The following is a 26,656-nucleotide window of genomic DNA, read 5'->3' as shown; positions in this document are numbered from 1 at the left end:
CAGAATGCAGACCTTATTTAAGAGAATTATTAAATGGGCAACACAATTTCTTATCGTGAATACAGCAAGACTAGATCAAATGTTTGTTACTGCAATGGCATCTGTCTTCGTCAATGCAATAGGATAGGAGTTTAAGGTTATTTATGTTTAAATTGACAAGACATTATATACACTTCACAAACAATACCTGTAATGCTCACTGATCTATGTGGAATTTATTGCATCTAAATCAATTCAAATTGACCTTAATATAATATTACATTATCGATTGATCGAGTTGTTCGCGCACCACTACACACGTGATGTAATTATACATGACACAAATGCTTGATAGAGGTGATTAAGCAACCTATATATAGCTGTAACTTCTCAGATATTTCCTTTCTTCTTCTTTACGACGATCCTATACGAGCCTGAGCACACTGACATGCCAATAGTACACTAATCAATGTGATATGTATGGCATTTGAATCAATATTCTCCGGCGATCCTATACGTGGAGGCATGAGCCTGAACACATTCTAATAATATGTACTGAATCTAAGCGCAGACGAATGCGGTGATACAATCAGAATTGACAGTGCAGTCTCCGGCAGACAGCAAAAACAAACGCGTTTGTATTCATTGAGAAGGAAGTGTTTAATTAGAAACCAGTGTGTTTACTATGTGTTTGACTCGATGATGTATTGAACTCTCACATTGTTAATCTCGTTCAAACTAATTGTAAGTCTCCTGTTAGGCGCACTTAAATAATGAATGAGAAAGACATTTATCTATAAAGTGAAACAGGCTTTGATATCAACATTTGATTTTTCAGTGATGTCAACGTTATTAGAACACTGGGTAAATAGTTTTTGTTTTGTTTTTTTACTTAACATCAAACTATTTGTTTTGAGCGAAAATAGGCAACTACCAAAACACTTCTACGATATATGTTATAACGACATTGGTGTGAGACACCAAATACGGAAGCAAGGACAGTTTAAACATGTTAAATGCACCCTATGATTCCAATTACTTTCGATAATTAACGATTGCCTGAATACTTTCCTTACATATTTCATTGTAAAAACGAATTCAGACTGGATACAAAAATCTATGTGTTTATGTACTTGACAAACATTCATTTCCCAAAAGTATGAAGCATTTGATTTTTTTAAAAAGTAAGTCATGATTGACCTAAGACAAGTCCCTCACTTTGAATTTAAGCACCGTTAATTATACAGGATATCAATTTGCATTAGGCCGGAACTGACCAGCATATACATTTAGTTCCTATTGGAATGTTGTTGTTTTCTGATTACTGATATTTGAATACATTCAGTAGAAAAGAAGCTATAAATTACTTTTCGAACTAAGACTTACAATTATTTACCTCAAGTAGCATTATCATTATTAATTATAGAAGAAATATCCGGGCTTTTTACATTAATTTATAACGTTCATGTAGGAAGCAGTGCGTTACCCTGTCTCTTTTAACGGGACGGGGATTGTCAGCGTAGCAAACGATGGTACACGTAATTTTGTATTCATATAAAATCTGCCAAATCAGTGGCTCAACGGACAGCGTATTGATAACATTTACAGGTATCAGTACGGCTCATCAACTTTACAAAGATCAAGATGGCAGTTAAGGTGTATATCACGTTTCCAATGAACAGCGATTACAACCCTTATTCCATTAATTTAATTTAACTTTTGTTTCTAGTATAAACCGATGAGAGAACTCATTGAGCTCAATACTTTTTCATTAACCATAACCTGTTTAAATGAAAACTACTTCACATGGTTTAAATGATAAACACAGCCTGATAATAGTTTAAACTGTGCTATGACAAAAATGTGTACGTGCACTTAACGATCCAGCTAGGTGACAATCAGTGAGCATACAAGTGTAATTTGATAATCTCGCAGGAGATACTTAAACTTAACCTCAACATTGACATCTACGTGTCGTTACTCGTAATCAAACTGATCTCGCAGGAGATACTTAAACTTAACCTCAACATTGACATCTACGTGTCGTTACTCGTAATCAAACTGTTATGATACAAATGTATATTTAAGTTATTTGAACAGGTATTCGATATTTGAATAAAATGTATGGTAGAGGTTATGGTGGTGGTGGTTGCGGTGGTGATGGTAGTGTTGGTTGAAGAAAATGTAGTAGTAGTAGAAATAGTAGTTTTAGAAATAGTAGTATAAGTATTAGTAGAAGTAGTAGTTGTAGTAATAGTAGTATAAGTAGTAGTAGTAGTAGTAGTAGTAATGGTAGTAGTAGTAGTAGTAGTAGTAGTAGTAGTTTTTGTAGTTGTAGAACAGTAATTGTAGTAGTAGAAGTAGCAGAAATAGTAGTAGTAGTATTAGTAGTAGTAGTAATGTAGTAGTGGTAGTAGTAGTAGTAGTAGTAGTAGTAGTAGTAGTAGTAGTAGTAGTAGTAGTAGTAGTAGTAGTAGTAGTAGTAGTAGTAGTAGTAGTAGTAGTAGTAGTAGTAGTAGTAGTAGTAGTAGTAGTAGTAGTAGTAGTAGTAGTTGTTGTAGTTGAAGAACAGAAATAGTAGTTGTAGAAGTAGCAGTAGTAGTAGTAGTAGTAGTAGTAGTAGTAGTAGTAGTAGTAGTAGTAGTAGTAGTAGTAGTAGTAGTAGTAGTAGTAGTAGTAGTAGTAGTAGTAGTAGTAATAGTAGTAGTAGTAGAAGTAGTAGTAGTAGTAGTAGTAGTAGTAGTAGTAGTAGTAGTAGTAGTAGTAGTAGTAGTAGTAGTAGTAGTAGTAGTAGTAGTAGTAGTAGTAGTAGTAGTAGTAGTAGTAGTAGTAGCAGTAGTAGTAGTAGTAGTAGTAGTAGTAGTAGTAGTGGTAGTACTAGTAGTAATGTAGTAGTAGTAGTAGTAGTAGAAGTAGTAGTAGTAGTAGTAGTAGTAGTAGTAGTAGTAGTAGTAGTAGTAGTAGTAGTAGTAGTAGTAGTAGTAGTAGTAGTAGTAGTAGTAGTAGTAGTAGTAGTAGTAGTAGTAGTAGTAGTAGTAGTAGTAGTAGAAGTAGAAGTAGTAGCAGTAGTAGCAGTAGTAGCAGTAGTAGAAATATTATTATGGGTGTACGTATTATGCGTGATTATAATATATCTCAAAACTAAATAATAACTTTTTAGTAAACATTTATGTTAAGGTCATTCAAACTTATTGCTGCACAGTGAAATACCCTTAATCATTCGTTTACCTCTTTCCTTATATCTGTTTGTCGAACGTCAAGAAATTAACACAAATAGATCTATCGATTCGATATCGAAATCCTCATCTATTGTATCATACACCAGATACAGTTGATCTGAAACGTACCATAGTACCATAGTTGTTAATTATTGCAAATTATTTCCAAAGGCAAATATTAAATATTGCCATGAAAGTAGACCACGATTCAATTGTTCCATCCGGACATACCCATGCAGTTTCATTAGAAATAAATGCATCAAAGACATATTTTGCAAAATGATAATCGTTAAACTATTTTCATTCAACTGGCAATACAAATGTTAATCTTGAATACAATTCATATGACTACTGCGAATGTTAGTTTATTGCTATGTTACCCTAACCCTATGTAAATGTGATGGGATATCTATTTTATTCAAAATGACGTAACTCGGCTTCCCTATTATCTTAATCAAATTGGTATCTTGGTTTCGATTCAGGATGTATATTTGCTTCCTCATAATGCATATAGTGCATAGGGATGTAAAAATGCTGCTAGGAATACGCTTTAAGATTTAATTTATACGCTTTCGAAAATAGTTTGTTTGATCGAAACGCATTTAATAACCTTACTCTGTCTTTAAATGAAATAAAAAGCTGTCGATATCTGAAATTATCAATAGTATTAGGTGGCCGATCTTTTTTAAAGTACACTGCCTATGTGCAGACGACAAGTGTACATGCAAAAGCTAGATAAACTGAAAGGAGCGAAAAGGCGCATACACTCCAGATTACTATAAAATGCATTTTATAAAACATTGCAAACACTTGACAGACAATACAAGACAATTCAATAAATGAATAAGTGTGCAAATATCTAAGTAGTATTGTCAATGAGAGTTTTCGGAAGAAAGACATCGTCAAATGTTGCTTGATGTATACATTCAGATAGCAGCTAGCATGCTATCAGAGAGGGATTTCGTTTTAAAGCAAAAATCATGCAATCATTCAATAATAATGTTAGAAACCAGTTTTTTGGGTTCATATGGGAATCTACCCATGTTGTGTCGTATTTGTGCACACGCATGCTTGACGTTTTGTAGGCACTGGATTTTTTTTCATTTGTTTGTACATTTATGTTAGTGTTTATGCTGTGTACAGCATTTCAGGCAGCATTTTGGGTATGTGTCTTAACTTGCTTTAATTTTATCCATAAGCTTTGCTCATAGGTCTACAGCAATAAACATTGATGTCATTTAACATCTTAATTTGTGAAACCAGTAAATGTATATATACTATTGTAAATATTATGTCAAACGTTTCAAACTTGCCACTTGTTATGTGAGGCTAAGCTCTGTGATTTTTTTCAATCGTGGTGTTATTCAAGATAAATGGTTTTAATAAATAATGCCTGTAACTTCGTTTTAAATTAGTTAAAAGGTTACACGAAATTGTCTCTTATATTTTTTTTTGCCTCAAACATATAATTACATAGAACCATAACAAATGAGACGAAATAACTGCATGCAGATCACATACGGTGCAATCTTTTCAGCACAGTACATAGGGATTACATATCCCAATATATTGCTAACATACCACAAAGGTTAGTTATTCGATACTTGTTTTTTTAAAGGTAAGACTTAACTGTTTACAACATTTATTTATTTTCGAAATACCTAGCGCGATGTTAGGATTAAAGTTCTTTGATTGAATCTTATCTCAATCATTTAACTCTTTCCTACCGCTGACAGCCACATATTCATATCGGATGGGTTGTTTTAAATTCATAATTGACTTCGCCTAGCGTTAAATATCACAAGGTATGTTTTGAAATAGTTTATACTTTTTATCTTAATGAGAGTTAAATAGTTGCGCATTCACCTCGAGCTGTGGTTGTGGAAACTTTAGAAAACGATGCTTTAAATTGTTTTAATGAGAACTCAGCCAGGTGATAGTATATAAATATTGCATGGCTTTCAGTGTGACAGAACATATTGTCAACATGAGGGAAATACTGTTACCCGAGGCGAAGCCGTGCAATATTTATTTTATTTTACCGAACACAATTACATTTATATTTATAGGAATTTTTATCATTACACAGCTTTCAAGTTTAATCAATTCATTCTGTAATTATTGTTTGTTTACATTAGCTGTCCTTTAGTTGCATATGTCGTTTAGAAATAATGCAAACACCGGTGACCAGATTTATAACACATTTTATAGGAATGACGTCACCATTACGTCATATGTACTTCCGTTGTGTGGAAAATTCTCAATAAAAAAAATGTTCTTATGATTGATAGACATGTTTTCACATGCTCAATACATTGTAAATCAAAACAATCATTATTCCTGAAACTTTTATACCTTAAATATCTATTCTTGCTTGATTTATCATTTCGAGTAGAGATTAAAGCATAAACCGCTGCCCTATAGTTGAAAGGTCATTTTGGAAGATCTGTCATGGCGGACGGTGCAATTTTTAGAGTTTGTTTTTCAAGTGGGGTGATTTCTCTTAGGAATAACTTGACCCCCCTTTTTATTGGCTTAAAAGGTAATTTAAAGCTTGTACTTTAAGAATATATGTGGTTATCATAGCCTGAATTCGCTTGAAATGCCTTTAAATGTTGTCTAAAAATCATAATTTTACATTGAATTATATAGGGAATAACAATGGTGGTGTGTAACCTTAATACGCGCTTACCACCTCAGACGTGGGAAACCAAAAATGCCTATTTTTAGACGCGCGTACTATGAGACAGTATCATGTCAACCGGTCAAAACGCTACTGTCAGTGTGTGGCAGTACGAAATTGCCCATGATGGGTATATGAAAAATTAACATGGACAGATCACTTGAGATATAATAACTTTAACTATGTCATTAATAGGTTGCGAACCCTTCGTTAACGGATACGTGGATGCTACTGTTTGTGCATTAAGTGATCCAGGTAAGTGTACATTGTACTTTCTTAGAATGCCTTGTACGAAAGCACTTGCAAAGGGACTGATGTCGGTATTAGCGAGCCTGTAAGTTTAAGTTTAAATGTTGATATTTTAGAAGACGTTTAAACTCAAATGCAACTTAACGTCATTGTGTTGCTACATGTACAGGCACTCTTAATCTTGTTTAGCTGTCATCTATTGGCGTTGGGCAGACTACATCGTTTACTCTTATTCAATATACCTTACTGGAACTAAGCTAGTGAAAAAGTCGCTTTTAAAATTGACGGCGACGATGTCGGTGTTGGTGTCGGCGTCTTTTAAAATTGAGTTATCATTTTTACTTATAGCTCCAACGACCAATATTCATCTCATTGCATAAGGTTACATAACTCCATACTATCATTACTTTAACTTAAAATTATGGCGCCTGATTGACTTAGTATTTTTGGTTATGAACAAAATAAAAAAGAGCATTTATTGATTGACACGAAGTTATAATATATCAAATCAATCGTGTGTATATGTAAACAGGCAAAGGGTATCCATATAATGCAGCATAATACCTGAAAAATTTACCCCTAATTAACGTTTACAGAATTAAGGATTCAAGCATTATAATTGTTCGTTTGTTTAGTTCCCTATACATGACATAAATGAAGTATCGGTACCACTAATGTTGGGCGGTGAGTAATTACTTAAAACGATTCATCAATTATAACTTGCTTTAAATTAATTCCTGAAATACGCTCTTTGATCTAGATTGGCAGCGCAATGTATTGTATTCCAATACCAATATAAACGTGCTGGTATTCAAGGTTGTATCTATGATTGACATTATCCGTTGAGACGGAAGTTTTAAACTAATTACGTGAGTGTATGTTTGACTCGTGTATGAAGTGAACTTTAACATTGTTAATCAAGATCGAACTAATTGGAAGTTTAATGTTATGAGTAGTTAGATATTGAATAAGAAAGACATTTATATATAAAGCATTAAATTTTATAGGGCTGTCCACGTAATTCTAAGACTTGGTAAAAACTACTATTTTGTGAGATTAAACAGTAAACAATTTATACCGATTAAATGAATGCAAAATTTTGAAACACTATTTTTACGCACAGGTGTAAGACAAAAACAAACAGTATCGAGGTGACATGCACTTGTTTACCCCGTTTCATATTTCTGTAAATGACAATTTACTAACTATTTTCTTTACATTTCTCAATGAAATGACTATTTCACATTGTAAACATGCCACTTACAGCGTTGCATGTTCTTGACAACCATGCATATCCATAAAGGCCATTTCGAATGTTATTGATTTAAACGAAATAAAGTCTGTCATGTTTAACCTTGGACAATTCACTCACTTGGAAGTAAAGCAATAATGTCTGTTAAGGATTGTTAAATATAAAAGTTTAACGTTTCTGATAAACTATCTTGAACAACGCTTATTATCTCATTTATATAACTCAACGCTGATAACCACAAAATTATTTCGGAGGATTGTGTTAAATAAACAAGGTAATTATGTAAACAAATATTTCAACATTAGAGCTCGGTATGATATATGATGACAGCATTCTTAATCAGATTTCAAATATTTAGTTATTCACCTCTAGCTGTTGGAGATATAACATCAGAAAACTTTACATGATTGTAAGGATAAACGCAGCAAGGTGGTATTTGAAATTGTAGTATAGTATAACCCCTCTGTATGGTTACGTGCACGCGTTTACTACTAGTAATGCACTGAATAACCCTGATTTTCATTGTACTAGTTTAAAACGTGAAATAGTACGAATAATGTGATTTAAGTGAGTATTTTACGTCTTTGTATTTCGACGCGCATAGGTAAACAACTTGTTTATGACCCTCTTTCGGTGTTAAACATAAGTCATAATTTGCGCTTCTAATTAGTAAACAGCACTAGGGTATACAGACGACGAAAAACAAAGTTTAAAAAAAAGGAATTCAAAACGACCTAATATTTATGGCTTTTATAAGAAGATATTCAAGTACATTTAATATAACATTATAATCAATTAACAGCGATAATGATGAATAGTTTGTATCTGCTGTTAAATTACGCGTAAATTACTTTAATCTGCACAAATATTTTGGGTGCTTCCTCCACTTTTGATCACCTTTTGCACTTTTCATGGTTGATTGGGTAAGACTTTAGTTTTACGTAGATCACTTGCATCAAATAACTCTTTACTCTCATCTTTCTGCATGTCATAAAGTGTTTACATATGCAATACCCTTTCTGGTTTTTGTACCTGATCTGTTCCCATCAGAATACGTTATACGTATTGTTGAGGAAATTAATAAAACGAACATTGTGAAAGCTCTCAAGATTGTTTTCGGTTCAAAGAATGTACCTTGGTCAAATATTTAATACTCTACTGAAATGGACAAATCATCAGCCGATCTAACGATTGCCTTTAACACTTGTGTAACAACCATTTAACCTCTTTAATAATAACCGCTATTCCGCCCTACACTTTATGCATTAAATCTTTACGTCAACTTGCAGGCTAATGCATTATCAATGTTACTGACGTTTTAATGTTTGTTTCATACTTCTATCCCGTTAATTTCATAAATATGGTTTGTAATAGCTTAATCATTTTCCATCTATGTTTGTAAGACAATTACTTATGTATGTAGTTTTTTGTCTATTTTGTCAATGTCCTCTATTGATGAAGGGGTTCTATTTGCTTTTGGTGTGGCTCCTTGTGGAAGTCGCTTTCATTGAGGTGGAGGAAGAGGCGGAGGTTCTGCCTGAGGAGAAGGTATATGTGCACCTCCTTTATAGAATATTGTACACTTACCCTGTTGTCACCGATCACCAGTGAACAAACAATAATTAACATTGAACTTACAATGATCACCATTGAACTAACAATGATTAACATTGAACTTACAATGATCACCATTGAACTAACAATGATTAACATTGAACTTACAATGATCACCATTGAACTAACAATGATTAACATTGAACTTACAATGATCACCAGTGAACAAACAATGATCAACATTAAACAAACAATGATAACCATTGAACTAACAATGATAACCATTTCGCTAACAATGGTCACTGATGAACTAACAATGATCACCACTGAACTAACAATGATCATCACAAAATGACACTGACCACCATTGAACAAATAATGATCACTATTGAACAAACAATGGTAACCTCTGAACTAACCATAAAACATAACTGATCTAACTTTAACCATCATTGAACTAACAATGATCCCCACTGAACTTACAATGATCGCCACTGAACTAAATATTATCACCACTGAACTAATTATGATCACCACTAAACTAACACTGACACCATTGAACAAACAATGATCACCATTAAACAAACAATGGTTACCTCTAAACTAACCAGGACAACCACTGACCTAACATTAGCCATCATTGTACTAACAATGATCCCTTCTGAATTAACAATGATCCCTACTGAACCAACAATGTTCCCCACTGAACTAACTTTGATCTCCTCCGAACTAAATATGATCCCCACTGAGCTAACAATAATTTCCACTGAGCTAACTATGATCCCCACTGAACTAACTATGATCTCCATCCACTGAACTAACTATGATCCCCAAAGAACTAACAATGATTCCCTGCCACTGAACTAACAATGATCCCCACCCACTGAACTAACTATAATCACCACAGAACCAACAATTATCCCCACCCACTGAGCAAAATATGATCCCCACAGAACTAACAATGAACCTTACCCATTTATCTGGTCGTTTACAACTGTTTAGTCAGCAGGAGTTCAGCAAGACATAAGCTTCAGGGGTTGATGAATTTTATTCAGCGATTTAAAAACATTTTCTTAATGTAAGCTCCTTATTTCCGAATGATTTCACATTATCATTTCGAAACAAAAATCTAATAATTTTCTCTTAATATGATTGATATAAATTTGGTATAAGATAATGTTGTGTGTTTTTTTTTTTTAAATCGATTTAGAACTGTAAAAACATATTATTAAATATAATAGATAAAACATTCAATGTATGACCTTATACTTCAATGATTTGTCTGCTATTAAAAATGAATGCCCTATAAAGTGGACTTGTAAGGATCTATTGTAATGAAATATTGAAATCAATTTAGCCTCAAAAGTGACATGTCTTTACACTATTTATTAATTACTTATTATTGTTATGGCACCTATTTGTATTACACATTGGAAAATGGCGAAATGCTATGAAGATACAACGGTACCACTTAAAACATAGTGTTTTTAGAGAAAAGTTGAACAATATATTCATGTACGAGGCTCGTATAGGCATTTCTGACCACGTTAAAATGCGTGTTAGCATTCATTATTGTAAAAGTACTCTTTTGGAATTGTTTGACAAGTCCACGCTGTCTTGAAGTGTTAAATGAATAATTTAAATTTGTTGGGCCATGTTACTCGACCTTCACGTCAAGACAATACCTCTATAATTAATTTGTTATGATACCATTACACGGCTAAACAGGTAATATGTAAAAATTTGACAGTATTCGTGAATATACCAATAGGAGACATCTGATAGATGATATAATTTTATTTTACTCAGTAGTCCAACATCATTATGCGACGATGTATGTTGTACTGCAAACTGACTTGTCGTGAATTAATTGCACCTTAGCCCATTTTAAACTTACAAAACCCACCATTGAACAAACAACGATCACAATTCAACTTACAAAGATCATCAATGAATAAACAATGACCATCGTAAAACTAACAACTACAGTGTTTATTGAGCAAGCAATTATCCTCATTTAACAAACAATGAACACCACTGAACTAACTTTAATCATCAATGAACTAACAGTGATTACAATCGACAAATATTGACCACCATTAAAATAACAAAACTCAACATTGAACTAACAATGATCACCATTGAACTAACAATGATTACCATTGAACTAACAATGATCAACATTGAACTAACAATGATCACCATTGAACTAACAATGATCACCATTGAACTAACAATGATCAACATTGAACTAACAATGACCAACATTGAACACACAATGATCACCATTAAGCTAACAATGACGACTACTGAACTTACATTGCCCCCCATTGAACTAAACATGATAATCATTCAGCAAACAATGATCACAATTGAACTAACAATGACCATCATTGAACCAACAATGACCACCATTGAACTAACAATGACCACCATTGAACTAAATGTGACCACTTTTGAAATAACAATGACTACCATTGAACTAACAATGATCACCATTGAACTAACAATGACTACCATTGAAATAACAATGACCACCATTGAACAATCAATTATCACCATTGAACTAACAATGAATACCATTGAACTAACAATGATCACCATTGAACTAACAATGACTACCATTGAACTAACAATGACCACCATTGAACTTACAATGATCACCACTGAACAAACAATGATCACCATTGAACTAACAATGACTACCATTGAAATGACAATGACCACCATTGAACTAACAATGACCACCACTGAACTAACAATGATTACCGTTTAACTAACAATGAACAACATTGATTTGACAATGATCACCACTGAACAAATAATGTCCACAATTGAACTAACAATGTCCACAAGAAAACTAACATTGACCACCATTGAACTTATAATCACCACCACTTAACTAACAATGACCAACATTGAACTAACAATGATCAACAATTTACTATCAATGGTCACCATTAAACTAATAACAATTATTATTGACAATAACATGATGTCTTATAATTAATCAAGCTAATCCGTTATGGGTCAGGTAAATATTATATCAAGGTTATAAAATATTTGTGGTGTGAAATATATTATGTCAATAACAAAGTGGAATTCGCCACTATTCAGCAAAGCGTTTGACCCTCAGTCATTCACTCATCAGCTATCCAGTGTCTTACCACGAACAAGCGTAATGTAGTTCAGTTAGGGTATGACCTTATACTTCACTGTCAGTTATTCCCTCATTATTTATGCAATATCTAACCCCAGACTAGCCTTAGGTAGTTAAGTTAGGGTATGACCTTATACTTCACTGTCAGTTATTCTCTCATTATTAATGCATTATATAACCCCAGACTAGCCTAAGGTAGTTAAGTAAAGGTATTGCCTTATATCTCACTGTCAGTCATTCACACACATCCTATCTAGTGTCTCACCACAAACTAACCTAAGGTATATTTATTGAGGATGTTGCCTTATATCTCACTGTCAGACATTCACTTATCAGCTATCCAGAATCTAACCACATACTTACCTAAGGTAGTTAAATTTATGGTATGGCTGTATATCTCACTGTCAGTCATTCACTCATTAGCTACCCAGTATCTAACCAAATAATAGCCTAAGGTAGTTTAGATATGGTATAGCTTTATATCTCACTATCAGTCATTCACTCATTAGCTACCAAGTATCTAACCAAATAATAGCCTAAGGTAGTTTAGTTATGGTATAGCTTTATATCTCACTATCAGTCATTCACTCATTAGCTACCCAGTATCTCACCAAATAATAGCCTAAGGTAGTTTAGTTATGGTATAGCTTTATATCTCACTATCAGTCATTCACTCATTAGCTACCCAGTATCTAACCAAATAATAGCCTAAGGTAGTTTAGTTATGGTATAGCTTTATATCTCACTATCAGTCATTCACTCATTAGCTACCCAGTATCTAACCAAATAATAGCCTAAGGTAGTTTAGTTATGGTATAGCTTTATATCTCACTTTCAGTCATTCACTCATTAGCTACCCAGTATCTAACCAAATAATAGCCTTAGGTAGTTTAGTTATGGTATAGCTTTATATCTCACTTTCAGTCATTCACTCATTAGCTACCAAGTATCTAACCAAATAATAGCCTAAGGTAGTTTAGTTATGGTATAGCTTTATATCTCACTTTCAGTCATTCACTCATTAGCTACCCAGTATCTAACCAAATAATAGCCTAAGGTAGTTTAGTTATGGTATAGCTTTATATCTCACTTTCAGTCATTCACTCATTAGCTACACAGTATCTAACCAAATAATAGCCTAAGGTAGTTTAGTTATGGTATAACTTGATATCTCACTTTCAGTCATTCACTCATTAGCTACCCAGTATCTAACCAAATAATAGCCTAAGGTAGTTTTGTTATGGTATAGCTTTATATCTCACTTTCAGTCATTCACTCATTAGCTACCCAGTATCTAACCAAATAATAGCCTAAGGTAGTTTAGTTATGGTATAGCTTTATATCTCACTTTCAGTCATTCACTCATTAGCTACCAAGTATCTAACCAAATAATAGCCTTAGGTAGTTTAGTTATGGTATGGTTTTATATCTCACTTTCAGTCATTCACTCATTAGCTACCCAGTATCTAACCAAATAATAGCCTTAGGTAGTTTAGTTATGGTATGGCTTTATATCTCACTTTCAGTCATTCACTCATTAGCTACCCAGTATCTAACCAAATAATAGCCTTAGGTAGTTTAGTTATGGTATGGTTTTATATCTCACTTTCAGTCATTCACTCATTAGCTACCCAGTATCTAACCAAATAATAGCCTAAGGTAGTTTTGTTATGGTATAGCTTTATATCTCAGTTTCAGTCATTCACTCATTAGCTACCCAGTATCTAACCAAATAATAGCCTAAGGTAGTTTAGTTATGGTATAGCTTTATATCTCACTTTCAGTCATTCACTCATTAGCTACCCAGTATCTAACCAAATAATAGCCTTAGGTAGTTTAGTTATGGTATGGCTTTATATCTCACTTTCAGTCATTCACTCATTAGCTACCCAGTATCTAACCAAATAATAGCCTTAGGTAGTTTAGTTATGGTATGGCTTTATATCTCACTTTCAGTCATTCACTCATTAGCTACCAAGTATCTAACCAAATAATAGCCTTAGGTAGTTTAGTTATGGTATGGCTTTATATCTCACTATCAGTCATTCACTCATTAGCTACCCAGTATCTAACCAAATAATAGCCTTAGGTAGTTTAGTTATGGTATGGTTTTATATCTCACTTTCAGTCATTCACTCATTAGCTACCCAGTATCTAACCAAATAATAGCCTAAGGTAGTTTAGTTATGGTATAGCTTTATATCTCACTTTCAGTCATTCACTCATTAGCTACCCAGTATCTAACCAAATAATAGCCTAAGGTAGTTTAGTTATGGTATAGCTTTATATCTCACTTTCAGTCATTCACTCATTAGCTACCCAGTATCTAACCAAATAATAGCCTTAGGTAGTTTAGTTATGGTATGGTTTTATATCTCACTTTCAGTCATTCACTCATTAGCTACCAAGTATCTAACCAAATAATAGCCTAAGGTAGTTTTGTTATGGTATAGCTTTATATCTCACTTTCAGTCATTCACTCATTAGCTACCCAGTATCTAACCAAATAATAGCCTAAGGTAGTTTAGTTATGGTATAGCTTTATATCTCACTTTCAGTCATTCACTCATTAGCTACCCAGTATCTAACCAAATAATAGCCTTAGGTAGTTTAGTTATGGTATGGTTTTATATCTCACTTTCAGTCATTCACTCATTAGCTACCCAGTATCTAACCAAATAATAGCCTAAGGTAGTTTAGTTATGGTATGGTTTTATATCTCACTTTCAGTCATTCACTCATTAGCTACCCAGTATCTAACCAAATAATAGCCTAAGGTAGTTTTGTTATGGTATAGCTTTATATCTCACTTTCAGTCATTCACTCATTAGCTACCCAGTATCTAACCAAATAATAGCCTAAGGTAGTTTAGTTATGGTATAGCTTTATATCTCACTATCAGTCATTCACTCATTAGCTACCCAGTATCTAACCAAATAATAGCCTAAGGTAGTTTAGTTATGGTATGGCTTTATATCTCACTATCAGTCATTCACTCATTAGCTACCCAGTATCTAACCAAATAATAGCCTAAGGTAGTTTAGTTATGGTATAGCTTTATATCTCACTTTCAGTCATTCACTCATTAGCTACCCAGTATCTAACCAAATAATAGCCTTAGGTAGTTTAGTTATGGTATAGCTTTATATCTCACTTTCAGTCATTCACTCATTAGCTACCAAGTATCTAACCAAATAATAGCCTAAGGTAGTTTAGTTATGGTATAGCTTTATATCTCACTATCAGTCATTCACTCATTAGCTACCCAGTATCTAACCAAATAATAGCCTAAGGTAGTTTAGTTATGGTATGGTTTTATATCTCACTTTCAGTCATTCACTCATTAGCTACCCAGTATCTCACCAAATAATAGCCTTAGGTAGTTTAGTTATGGTATAGCTTTATATCTCACTTTCAGTCATTCACTCATTAGCTACCCAGTATCTAACCAAATAATAGCCTAAGGTAGTTTAGTTATGGTATGGCTTTATATCTCACTTTCAGTCATTCACTCATTAGCTACCCAGTATCTAACCAAATAATAGCCTAAGGTAGTTTAGTTATGGTATAGCTTTATATCTCACTATCAGTCATTCACTCATTAGCTACCAAGTATCTAACCAAATAATAGCCTAAGGTAGTTTAGTTATGGTATAACTTTATATCTCACTTTCAGTCATTCACTCATTAGCTACCAAGTATCTAACCAAATAATAGCCTAAGGTAGTTTAGTTATGGTATGGCTTTATATCTCACTTTCAGTCATTCACTCATTAGCTACCAAGTATCTAACCAAATAATAGCCTAAGGTAGTTTAGTTATGGTATAGCTTTATATCTCACTTTCAGTCATTCACTCATTAGCTACCCAGTATCTAACCAAATAATAGCCTAAGGTAGTTTAGTTATGGTATGGCTTTATATCTCACTATCAGTCATTCACTCATTAGCTACCCAGTATCTAACCAAATAATAGCCTTAGGTAGTTTAGTTATGGTATGGCTTTATATCTCACTATCAGTCATTCACTCATTAGCTACCCAGTATCTAACCAAATAATAGCCTAAGGTAGTTTAGTTATGGTATAGCTTTATATCTCACTTTCAGTCATTCACTCATTAGCTACCCAGTATCTCACCAAATAATAGCCTAAGGTAGTTTAGTTATGGTATGGCTTTATATCTCACTTTCAGTCATTCACTCATTAGCTACCCAGTATCTAACCAAATAATAGCCTAAGGTAGTTTAGTTATGGTATAGCTTTATATCTCACTATCAGTCATTCACTCATTAGCTACCCAGTATCTCACCAAATAATAGCCTAAGGTAGTTTAGTTATGGTATAGCTTTATATCTCACTATCAGTCATTCACTCATTAGCTACCCAGTATCTAACCAAATAATAGCCTAAGGTAGTTTAGTTATGGTATAGCTTTATATCTCACTTTCAGTCATTCACTCATTAGCTACCCAGTATCTCACCAAATAATAGCCTAAGGTAGTTTAGTTATGGTATGGCTTTATATCTCACTTTCAGTCATTCACTCATTAGCTACCCAGTATCTAACCAAATAATAGCCTAAGTTAGTTTAGTTATGGTATAGCTTTATATCTCACTATCAGTCATTCACTCATTAGCTACCCAGTATCTCACCAAATAATAGCCTAAGGTAGTTTAGTTATGGTATAACTTGATATCTCACTATCAGTCATTCACTCATTAGCTACCCAGTATCTAACCAAATAATAGCCTAAGGTAGTTTAGTTATGGTATAGCTTTATATCTCACTATCAGTCATTCACTCATTAGCTACCCAGTATATAACCAAATAATAGCCTAAGGTAGTTTAGTTATGGTATGGCTTTATATCTCACTTTCAGTCATTCACTCATGACCTAGCCAGTATCTAACCAAATACTAGCCTAAGGTAGTTTAGTTATGGTATGGTTTTATATCTCACTTTCAGTCATTCACTCATTAGCTACCCAGTATCTAACCAAATAATAGCCTAAGGTAGTTTAGTTATGGTATGGTTTTATATCTCACTTTCAGTCATTCACTCATTAGCTACCAAGTATCTAACCAAATAATAGCCTAAGGTAGTTTTGTTATGGTATAGCTTTATATCTCACTTTCAGTCATTCACTCATTAGCTACCCAGTATCTAACCAAATAATAGCCTAAGGTAGTTTAGTTATGGTATAGCTTTATATCTCACTTTCAGTCATTCACTCATTAGCTACCCAGTATCTAACCAAATAATAGCCTTAGGTAGTTTAGTTATGGTATGGTTTTATATCTCACTTTCAGTCATTCACTCATTAGCTACCAAGTATCTAACCAAATAATAGCCTAAGGTAGTTTAGTTATGGTATAGCTTTATATCTCACTATCAGTCATTCACTCATTAGCTACCCAGTATCTAACCAAATAATAGCCTAAGGTAGTTTAGTTATGGTATAGCTTTATATCTCACTATCAGTCATTCACTCATTAGCTACCCAGTTACTAACCAAATAATAGCCTAAGGTAGTTTAGTTATGGTATAACTTGATATCTCACTTTCAGTCATTCACTCATTAGCTACCCAGTATCTAACCAAATAATAGCCTAAGGTAGTTTAGTTATGGTATAACTTTATATCTCACTGTCAGTCATTCACTCATTACCTAGCCATTATCTAACCACAAACTAGCCTAAGGTAGTTTAGTCTTGGTATGGCCTTATATCTCACTTTCAGTCATTCACTCATTAGCTACCCAGTATCTAACCAAATAATAGCCTAAGGTAGTTTAGTTATGGTATGGCTTTATATCTCACTTTCAGTCATTCACTCATTAGCTACCCAGTATCTAACCAAATAATAGCCTTAGGTAGTTTAGTTATGGTATGGCTTTATATCTCACTTTCAGTCATTCACTCATTAGCTACCCAGTATCTAACCAAATAATAGCCTAAGGTAGTTTAGTTATGGTATGGCTTTATATCTCACTTTCAGTCATTCACTCATTAGCTACCCAGTATCTAACCAAATAATAGCCTAAGGTAGTTTAGTTATGGTATAGCTTTATATCTCACTATCAGTCATTCACTCATTAGCTAACCAGTATCTAACCAAATAATAGCCTAAGGTAGTTTAGTTATGGTATAGCTTTATATCTCACTATCAGTCATTCACTCATTAGCTACCCAGTATCTAACCAAATAATAGCCTTAGGTAGTTTAGTTATGGTATGGTTTTATATCTCACTATCAGTCATTCACTCATTAGCTACCCAGTATCTAACCAAATAATAGCCTAAGGTAGTTTTGTTATGGTATAGCTTTATATCTCACTTTCAGTCATTCACTCATTAGCTACCCAGTATCTAACCAAATAATAGCCTAAGGTAGTTTTGTTATGGTATAGCTTTATATCTCACTTTCAGTCATTCACTCATTAGCTACCCAGTATCTAACCAAATAATAGCCTAAGGTAGTTTAGTTATGGTATGGTTTTATATCTCACTATCAGTCATTCACTCATTAGCTACCCAGTATCTAACCAAATAATAGCCTTAGGTAGTTTAGTTATGGTATAGCTTTATATCTCACTTTCAGTCATTCACTCATTAGCTACCCAGTATCTAACCAAATAATAGCCTAAGGTAGTTTAGTTATGGTATAGCTTTATATCTCACTATCAGTCATTCACTCATTAGCTACCCAGTATCTAACCAAATAATAGCCTTAGGTAGTTTAGTTATGGTATAGCTTTATATCTCACTATCAGTCATTCACTCATTAGCTACCCAGTATCTAACCAAATAATAGCCTAAGGTAGTTTAGTTATGGTATAGCTTTATATCTCACTTTCAGTCATTCACTCATTAGCTACCAAGTATCTAACCAAATAATAGCCTAAGGTAGTTTAGTTATGGTATGGTTTTATATCTCACTTTCAGTCATTCACTCATTAGCTACCCAGTATCTAACCAAATAATAGCCTTAGGTAGTTTAGTTATGGTATGGTTTTATATCTCACTTTCAGTCATTCACTCATTAGCTACCCAGTATCTAACCAAATACTAGCCTAAGGTAGTTTAGTTATGGTATAGCTTTATATCTCACTTTCAGTCATTCACTCATTAGCTACCCAGTATCTAACCAAATAATAGCCTTAGGTAGTTTAGTTATGGTATAGCTTTATATCTCACTATCAGTCATTCACTCATTAGCTACCCAGTATCTAACCAAATACTAGCCTAAGGTAGTTTAGTTATGGTATAGCTTTATATCTCACTTTCAGTCATTCACTCATTAGCTACCCAGTATCTAACCAAATAATAGGCTAAGGTAGTTTAGTTATGGTATGGCTTTATATCTCACTTTCAGTCATTCACTCATTAGCTACCCAGTATCTAACCAAATACTAGCCTAAGGTAGTTTAGTTATGGTATAGCTTTATATCTCACTATCAGTCATTCACTCATTAGCTACCCAGTATCTAACCAAATAATAGCCTAAGGTAGTTTAGTTATGGTATGGTTTTATATCTCACTTTCAGTCATTCACTCATTAGCTACCAAGTATCTAACCAAATAATAGCCTAAGGTAGTTTAGTTATGGTATGGTTTTATATCTCACTTTCAGTCATTCACTCATTAGCTACCCAGTATCTAACCAAATAATAGCCTAAGGTAGTTTAGTTATGGTATGGTTTTATATCTCACTTTCAGTCATTCACTCATTAGCTACCAAGTATCTAACCAAATAATAGCCTTAGGTAGTTTAGTTATGGTATGGTTTTATATCTCACTTTCAGTCATTCACTCATTAGCTACCCAGTATCTAACCAAATAATAGCCTAAGGTAGTTTAGTTATAGTATAGCTTTATATCTCACTTTCAGTCATTCACTCATTAGCTACCCAGTATCTAACCACAGACTAGCATAAAGTAGTCTAGTAAGGGTATGGCCTTATATCTCACTGTCAGTACTACAGCCATTACATATCCAGTAACTAATCACAGACTAGCCTAAGATAGTTTAGTTATGGTATGGCCTTATATCTCACTGTCAGTACTACAGCCATTACATATCCAGTAACTAATCACAGACTAGCCTAAGATAGTTTAGTTATGGTATGGCCTTATATCTCACTGTCAGTACTACAGCCATTACATATCCAGTAACTAATCACAGACTAGCCTAAGATAGTTTAGTTATGGTATGGCCTTATATCTCACTGTCAGTACTACAGCCATTACATATCCAGTAACTAATCACAGACTAGCCTAAGATAGTTTAGTTATGGTATGTCATTATATCTCACTGTCAGTACTACAGCCATTACATATCCAGTACCTAATCACAGACTAGCCTAAGATAGTTTAGTTATGGTATGGCCTTATATCTCACTGTCAGTACTACAGCCATTACATATCCAGTAACTAATCACAGACTAGCCTAAGGTAGTTTAGTTATGGTATGGCCTTATATCTCACTGTCAGTACTACAGCCATTACATATCCAGTAACTAATCACAGACTAGCCTAAGATAGTTTAGTTATGGTATGGCCTTATATCTCACTGTCAGTACTACAGCCATTACATATCCAGTAACTAATCACAGACTAGCCTAAGATAGTTTAGTTATGGTATGGCCTTATATCTCACTGTCAGTACTACAGCCATTACATATCCAGTACCTAATCACAGACTAGCCTAAGATAGTTTAGTTATGGTATGTCATTATATCTCACTGTCAGTACTACAGCCATTACATATCCAGTAACTAATCACAGACTAGCCTAAGATAGTTTAGTTATGGTATGGCCTTATATCTCACTGTCAGTACTACAGCCATTACATATCCAGTAACTAATCACAGACTAGCCTAAGATAGTTTAGTTATGGTATGGCCTTATATCTCACTGTCAGTACTACAGCCATTACATATCCAGTAACTAATCACAGACTAGCCTAAGATAGTTTAGTTATGGTATGGCCTTATATCTCACTGTCAGTACTACAGCCATTACATATCCAGTAACTAATCACAGACTAGCCTAAGGTAGTTTAGTTATGGTATGGCCTTATATCTCACTCTCAGTACTACAGCCATTACATATCCAGTAACTAATCACAGACTAGCCTAAGATAGTTTAGTTATGGTATGGCCTTATATCTCACTGTCAGTACTACAGCCATTACATATCCAGTAACTAATCACAGACTAGCCTAAGGTAGTTTAGTTATGGTATGGCCTTATATCTCACTGTCAGTACTACAGCCATTACATATCCAGTAACTAATCACAGACTAGCCTAAGATAGTTTAGTTATGGTATGTCATTATATCTCACTGTCAGTACTACAGCCATTACCTATCCAGTAACTAATCACAGACTAGCCTAAGATAGTTTAGTTATGGTATGTCATTATATCTCACTGTCAGTACTACAGCCATTACATATCCAGTACCTAATCACAGACTAGCCTAAGATAGATTAGTTATGGTATGGCCTTATATCTCACTGTCAGTACTACAGCCATTACATATCCAGTAACTAATCACAGACTAGCCTAAGATAGTTTAGTTATGGTATGGCCTTATATCTCACTGTCAGTACTACAGCCATTACATATCCAGTAACTAATCACAGACTAGCCTAAGATAGTTTAGTTATGGTATGTCATTATATCTCACTGTCAGTACTACAGCCATTACATATCCAGTACCTAATCACAGACTAGCCTAAGATAGTTTAGTTATGGTATGGCCTTATATCTCACTGTCAGTACTACAGCCATTACCTATCCAGTAACTAATCACAGACTAGCCTAAGATAGTTTAGTTATGGTATGGCCTTATATCTCACTGTCAGTACTACAGCCATTACATATCCAGTAACTAATCACAGACTAGCCTAAGATAGTTTAGTTATGGTATGGCCTTATATCTCACTGTCAGTACTACAGCCATTACATATCCAGTAACTAATCACAGACTAGCCTAAGGTAGTTTAGTTATGGTATGGCCTTATATCTCACTGTCAGTACTACAGCCATTACATATCCAGTAACTAATCACAGACTAGCCTAAGATAGTTTGGTTATGGTATGGCCTTATATCTCACTGTCAGTACTACAGCCATTACATATCCAGTAACTAATCACAGACTAGCCTAAGATAGTTTAGTTATGTTATGGCCTTATATCTCACTGTCAGTACTACAGCCATTACCTATCCAGTAACTAATCACAGACTAGCCTAAGATAGTTTAGTTATGGTATGGCCTTATATCTCACTGTCAGTACTACAGCCATTACATATCCAGTAACTAATCACAGACTAGCCTAAGATAGTTTAGTTATGGTATGGCCTTATATCTCACTGTCAGTACTACAGCCATTACATATCCAGTAACTAATCACAGACTAGCCTAAGATAGTTTAGTTATGGTATGTCATTATATCTCACTGTCAGTACTACAGCCATTACATATCCAGTAACTAATCACAGACTAGCCTAAGATAGTTTAGTTATGGTATGGCCTTATATCTCACTGTCAGTACTACAGCCATTACATATCCAGTAACTAATCACAGACTAGCCTAAGATAGTGGTAGTTATGGTATGTCATTATATCTCACTGTCAGTACTACAGCCATTACATATCCAGTAACTAATCACAGACTAGTCTAAGATAGTTTAGTTATGGTATGTCATTATATCTCACTGTCAGTACTACAGCCATTACATATCCAGTAACTAATCACAGACTAGCCTAAGATAGTTTAGTTATGGTATGGCCTTATATCTCACTGTCAGTACTACAGCCATTACATATCCAGTAACTAATCACAGACTAGCCTAAGATAGTTTAGTTATGTTATGGCTTTATATCTCACTGTCAGTACTACAGCCATTACATATCCAGTAACTAATCACAGACTAGCCTAAGATAGTTTAGTTATGGTATGGCCTTATATCTCACTGTCAGTACTACAGCCATTACATATCCAGTAACTAATCACAGACTAGCCTAAGATAGTTTAGTTATGGTATGTCATTATATCTCACTGTCAGTACTACAGCCATTACATATCCAGTAACTAATCACAGACTAGCCTAAGATAGTTTAGTTATGGTATGGCCTTATATCTCACTGTCAGTACTACAGCCATTACATATCCAGTACCTAATCACAGACTAGCCTAAGATAGTTTAGTTATGTTATGGCCTTATATCTCACTGTCAGTACTACAGCCATTACATATCCAGTACCTAATCACAGACTAGCCTAAGATAGTTTAGTTATGGTATGGCCTTATATCTCACTGTCAGTACTACAGCCATTACATATCCAGTACCTAATCACAGACTAGCCTAAGATAGTTTAGTTATGGTATGGCCTTATATCTCACTGTCAGTACTACAGCCATTACATATCCAGTAACTAATCACAGACTAGCCTAAGATAGTTTAGTTATGGTATGTCATTATATCTCACTGTCAGTACTACAGCCATTACATATCCAGTACCTAATCACAGACTAGCCTAAGATAGTTTAGTTATGGTATGGCCTTATATCTCACTGTCAGTTATTCACTTATAACATATCCAGTATCTAGCCCAAAACTAGCCTTAAGTAGTTATGTTAGGATGTGGCTTTATATATCAATGTCAATACTACAGTAATTGCCTATCAAGTATTTAACCACAGACTAGTTTAAGATTAGTTTGTAAATTATTTATGAATCTAAATTTGTTTTATTTTCAATGCACTCTCTACGACTGAACAAACATATCGCCAAGTTGCTGAGCATAACATACTCATTCTAGAGAAGTATCAGAATACGTATTATATGTTTTTAATATTGTATCTAAAATTTATAATTGTTTATTGAAGAAATACGGAAAATGATTAAAAAAAAAAACATGCGGTATAAAGAGGATGCTGTTTGCGCCGCTAGAAACAAGTACATATTATTAAAAGTTCACGTCAATTTAAAATATTATGATGCTAACAACTGACAAACTAGATAAACAATTGCAGACATAGCCCACTTTAAACTTACTTACTTTTTAAACAAGCTCTTTTCTCTCTGTATTTCTCACTAAATCAAATTAAATTAAATAAATGTTAATCCTGAAGCCACTTACACATTGCAAATAATTTCGTTATATAAACCTTCATAATTATATACAAAGAGGTGATATCAGAGTTCATCTCGAACAAAAAATTTCGTTAATGTACCCATGCTTATTCGATGACACCTCCTACTTATACTAAAATGACTGCAATTTGGCTGCCTGTTAAATTCTGACCTAAAATCCTTGCATTTGTTATGATGATCCAATCTGAACAAAAGAGCCGAGGAACCGAACACATATAATTAAATAAATTAAGTAATGTGAATTATTGCTCCAGGCGTACAGCGATATGTCACTAACTGGCATCAGATATAACAATCCATGATAAACATCCCAAGTTTTAAATATAATATATTTAGTGTGTCGTTTGAGTTTCGTGTTATTGTTCCATTTTATCTGTTTTCTGAATGTTTGTTTTTGTGTTCTATGACCATGGTTGCGCCCGGTCAGGACGGCACCTTGACAAGGGTTAAAAAATTAACATATTTTGTTCTAAAATTCGGACGTTATATACTGAACAAAAGTATTCATGTCAGTTTGCGTTGAGAAGTCGTCTATTTTATTTAAGGAATGAATTGTGGGGTTGATGTCATTATCGGGGTATGAACGCAATTGGGCTGTTCTAAGTGTGACGAGTCCGAAGGACTCCACGCGTGCTTTGACCAGCCCAATTGCGTTCATATCCCTGATAATGACATCAACCCCGCAGTTTATTCCTTATATTTACACCAATAGTTCATTATTTTATTCAAGAAACGTTAAAAAATACTTCATTTCATTTAGGATTACCTTTCAGTAATTCTTTCTTACCCATTCTGTAAATAGAACGACCCGACTGTTACCGGAAACATTTTTTTCAAATGACGTCACAATAACGCGGGAAAAGATCAATCACTTGAAATCACTTTTAAACGTTAAATTGAAACACTTTTGGCAACACAACTTTTAAAATATAATAACTTAGCACTTTCTAAAATGTTGATTTATATTTTACGGCCCTGCTGACACAAAACAAACAATAACAAGATCAAAAGATTTCATGTATATTGTTATGCGATGAATTGCGATCTGAACATATCAGAAGATGTTGCGTTCATCGATTGATGAACGCAATTGCCGAAAGGCAGTCCATTTAAGGAATGGAAGTTGAGTTGTAAATATACATACATTCAACCATGAATTACGGATGCTTGTGATATGCATTCCTGAACCATCTTTAGTTTGTTGCTTTTCTGGGAACAAAAGGGCAATCGCCTTTTATTGTAGAAAACTTCTTTCCACATACTATTAATGATTAACCTTTCACTTGAAACGTCATGCTGTGGTTTAAACAAACATGATTTAAGGATGGCTTAGATCAACTATATACAATTGAAGAATATAAATGTGATTGCTGCCTGCTATTCGCAAATAATTGTTTAAGTGTTATCGAGTATCCGTTTATGTCATCAGCTCGTCTCTCAAACATAATAATCTTGTCATATTGCTTTTGTTGAAGTTTTTTGAAGACTAAGTCATTATTAATTTAATATAATCTGGTGAAATAAATATTCCAGTAATCATTATTTGTAAGCTAAATTCAAATGATTATGGTACACTTAAGATACATTGTCGGTATTGCTTTACATTTGTAAAGGTATTTTGTTCTTCAGTCTAGTTCATTTTGACATTTTAATTTAGCTATTAAATTGATGTTGGGTCATTTACGTGTTTACTGTTTAACTACATAGAAAAGTCAATTTTAAAGAAAATATCATTATATATTTATAATGTCGATCCAAACAATAATAGTCACTATGTAAACTTTTGACGTGCAATTGAATATATACTAATGGCCAAAAGTCTTGTCCGGTCTACAAAAAGTACAATATCTGTTTTGTTTTATATCGCACGCTCATAAATTTGGTATCGATGGAAAGAGGACAATAATATGCATCCCATAAAAAATGAATTTTGTTATTTGAGCCAGTACTGCCGGTACATTAATGTGATGAAAATTGACATTGAGGATTTGCAAGGCACAAATGATTGCGTTGAGTGTGTTTTAAATTCAACGGCGTTTTCAATAGTGTGTATAACCCCCATTAACCCGAGTGAGTTCAGTGCACCTTTTACGCATTGACGCTACAAGTCTGTGCAGGAATCTAGCCGGAAGTAGGCCCCATTCCTGAGCAATGGCGTCACGTAATTGATGGACGTTGTACACGTTCCGTGCCCTAATCCTCCGTTTCATGTAGTCCCAAACGTGTTCGATTGGATTCATATCCGGCGATAACGCCGGCCATGGCAACGTTTGGACATGGTTTGCCGCCAGGAAGTTTTGAGTCATCCCTGCAGCATGGGGCCGGGCGTTGTCCTGCTGTAGGACAGTACCTTGATGGGCAGTAAGGAATGGGAGAACAATCGGCTGCAACACCTG

The 26,656-nt window shown here is 34.1% G+C and overlaps 1 protein-coding gene across 3 annotated transcripts in view; it reads right to left on the bottom strand.

Moving 5' to 3' along the window:
• LOC128222470 (uncharacterized) overlaps positions 1 to 24,285 on the bottom strand; it is a 37,988-nt gene extending 13,703 nt beyond the window's left edge. The window contains exons 1-2 of one of the 3 annotated variants that reach the window (XM_052931484.1): positions 24,166 to 24,238; positions 3,208 to 3,315 (exon numbers count right to left, since the gene is read on the bottom strand). The gene's annotated coding sequence lies outside the window, so the exon portion shown is untranslated. Of the gene's footprint in view, positions 1 to 3,207; positions 3,316 to 24,165 lie in introns of all 3 variants that reach the window. The other 2 variants (XM_052931483.1, XM_052931485.1) reach the window with 2 other exon arrangements.
• Positions 24,286 to 26,656: the final 2,371 nt, after the last annotated feature.

This window comes from Mya arenaria, chromosome 16, assembly GCF_026914265.1.
Source record: "Mya arenaria isolate MELC-2E11 chromosome 16, ASM2691426v1".
NCBI classification, from domain to species: Eukaryota; Metazoa; Mollusca; class Bivalvia; order Myida; family Myidae; genus Mya; species Mya arenaria.
The sequence above is the reverse complement of the archived record's forward strand: the minus strand, read 5'-3'. Positions and strand labels throughout refer to the sequence as shown.